The sequence below is a fragment of the Fukomys damarensis genome, unplaced genomic scaffold (genome assembly GCF_012274545.1).
Source record: "Fukomys damarensis isolate Sample0158 unplaced genomic scaffold, DMR_v1.0_HiC HiC_scaffold_39, whole genome shotgun sequence".
Lineage (NCBI taxonomy): Eukaryota > Metazoa > Chordata > Mammalia > Rodentia > Bathyergidae > Fukomys > Fukomys damarensis.
Window position 1 is genome coordinate 109,127,153 of NW_022900951.1, and position 2,513 is coordinate 109,129,665.

Sequence of the window (2,513 nt, forward strand, 5' to 3'; positions counted from 1 at the left end):
TATCGTGGACAGTAAGTGCTTTATCACAGTCATCGTTCTCAGGAGAGCAGGAAATCAAACCAATGCTATACATCGTTCATTGAAAGGCTGACTAGGAGAGAAAGGGTCAGAGGCTCTGGAAGCCTGATTGTCACTAGACTCATCACCATGTGGCCAGGTCTACAGATCATGGATGTAAAGATACTTGATTTGTGAGAATAGACATCAGACCAAGGAGCTCATAAAGGCTTATAAATGCATCTGTACATGAGTGGCACAGGCAATGGTAGTAGCTGTGATATCCTCTATAAAGATTCATATCCCCAGTCATAAAAATGGAAGAAAATCATCACATTCGACTAACACAATACAAATGAGAAACAGCAGCTTGGGCTTTTGAATTAGAGAAAATAAAAGCATGTTCTATAATACCAATGTGTGCCCACAATAGTTTTTAGAAGAAACAAAGTACAAGCATTTGTCCATTTCATGCTTTAGCTCACTCTTCATACTAACTCCGTATCTTGCTAATATTCAGGGACAAACAACCATGAACAAATTTTGGACTGATATCTCCTTCAAAACCCAATCCCATCCATCTTTTTGCTTGCTTTTTTTTTTTTTTCTGCAGAGTTCGAAATGCTAAACATACATTTGTTAGAACATTGGGCAGCTGTTGGTAGTCCCATGCAAACCGTGTTGTCTGGAGATGTGATACCTAGGCCGAAAGGAGGAACCATCAAGCCAACATACAAATGCAGGCAGAGCTGAATGACTCCCCTGTGGCAGAGTTAAGTTACTGTGGTACCAACGAACAGGAAAATCCACAGCCCTACCTTCTGTGAGACTGACAGATGTGTTTAAACTAATGTGCTGTTAAGGTTTTCCCACCAAATACAGTCCTACCTGATTTAGGAAGAGGGTCAACATCTCTCTAAGCATCCAAGAACCCAAAAAGGATATGTATGTGCTGGTGTTTAACAACCAGCTCTCTGGTGGGCAAAAGGGAAAACCCGATCGGCACTGTTCACCTACTTTCTTAAAGTGAACACTCCCACTGTGGCTGAGGTCAAGTTAGCAATGGCTGTCACTAACTATGGGGTTGGGATGGTGCGCAGTCATCTTGTACCAGTTCAAACTAGACCGCTCAGGAAATTTTTTTTTACAAGGTGCCTATAACCCCATAGAGAAATAGTATTGAGGCAGATGTGGTACAGACAGGAGGAAGGAGGGAAATGGGAAGAGCACATATTTTCTAGAGTTGGTAATTGCTTACCAAGCTGGACAACATTAATGTTTCCCCCTCGCGTTCCTCAAGGATCGAGTGTTTTAGAATCTAACATAGCCACAACTTAGGAAGGCATGTGTTTTATACTGTTGGGTTATTCCACATGACTCGAATTTTGTGCTGTAGCTATCATGCAATGCTAATTGCAGGTGTCCCTTTGTTTAACTCTTTTCTGTGTTTATTAGTACATGTTTGCAGTACCTAATGATTACATTCATCGTGGGGGTCGGTAAGTGTACACATCACATCTTAATTCTCTTTACTTCCCCTTCCCAATTTCTCCCTCCCCATTGCTCCATCTTTAGTTCTCCATTCTATTTGTGAAGAGCCTATCTCCTTATTTTGTATTGTCCACCTTTTGTTTTGCTCTTTTCATTATTTATACATAGGGATTCTTATATAAGAGATGCCATGCAATATCTGTGCTTGTGTGTCTAATTTATTTCACTTATGGCCTCAAGGTGCATCTATTTTCTTACCAATGACTCAAAAATGTCCTTTGTGGCCGAATAGTACTCTGTTGTGCATATGTGTTTATGTTTGTGTATGTATCACATATTTTGTCCATTCACCTGTTGGTGGACATATAAGCCACTCCCAAGATTTATGTCCTATGAGAAAAATATGAAATACGTCATGAATTTGTATGTCATTCTTGTGCAAGGACCATGTCAAGCTTCTGTATCATTCCGATTTCAGTACATGTGCTGCCCAAGTAAGTACTTTCTTTAATACATGTTTAAACTTTAAGAATACACATAGCATTTTCACACAAGTTATCTCACTTAGTCCCCCAAATCATCTAGTGATGAGGAAATTATTCTTGTATGTTTTGCAGATTAGGAAATTGAGGCTCCAAAATTAAATAGCTCGCTCGACGTAAGACAACCACGGAATAAATCCGTCATAGGAGCGGAAATATTTGATGACCCTTCCTGCTACAACTTGGCCAATTTGAGGGAGAGCTTCAGACACAAGGTAGGTTTTCCTTTGTAACTACTGGGCCCTGACTTAAAAGAATGGTTAATGTGGTGGCCTCTGATGAAAACAAATGTAGTAGCTTGTTTTGCTTCTTCATGGAAATCATAAGCCCACAGAGACAGCATGTGACAAGTACTATCCATTTTTACAGCTATTCCTTAGACTTCATAGTTTTCAATTTTAAGAATAACAACTCAGATCCCTGGTACTTCAGTTGCACTTACAGAAAATTGCTTGTAAAATGAAAAGGGCAAAAAGAAAATTA

The 2,513-nt window shown here is 39.6% G+C and overlaps 1 non-coding gene across 1 annotated transcript; it reads right to left on the reverse strand.

The window, feature by feature from the left end:
• Positions 1-1,885: 1,885 nt before the first annotated feature.
• Positions 1,886-1,990, reverse strand: LOC117284840. The gene has a single exon (XR_004515916.1). It is a non-coding gene; the product is annotated as a U6 spliceosomal RNA (small nuclear RNA).
• Positions 1,991-2,513: the final 523 nt, after the last annotated feature.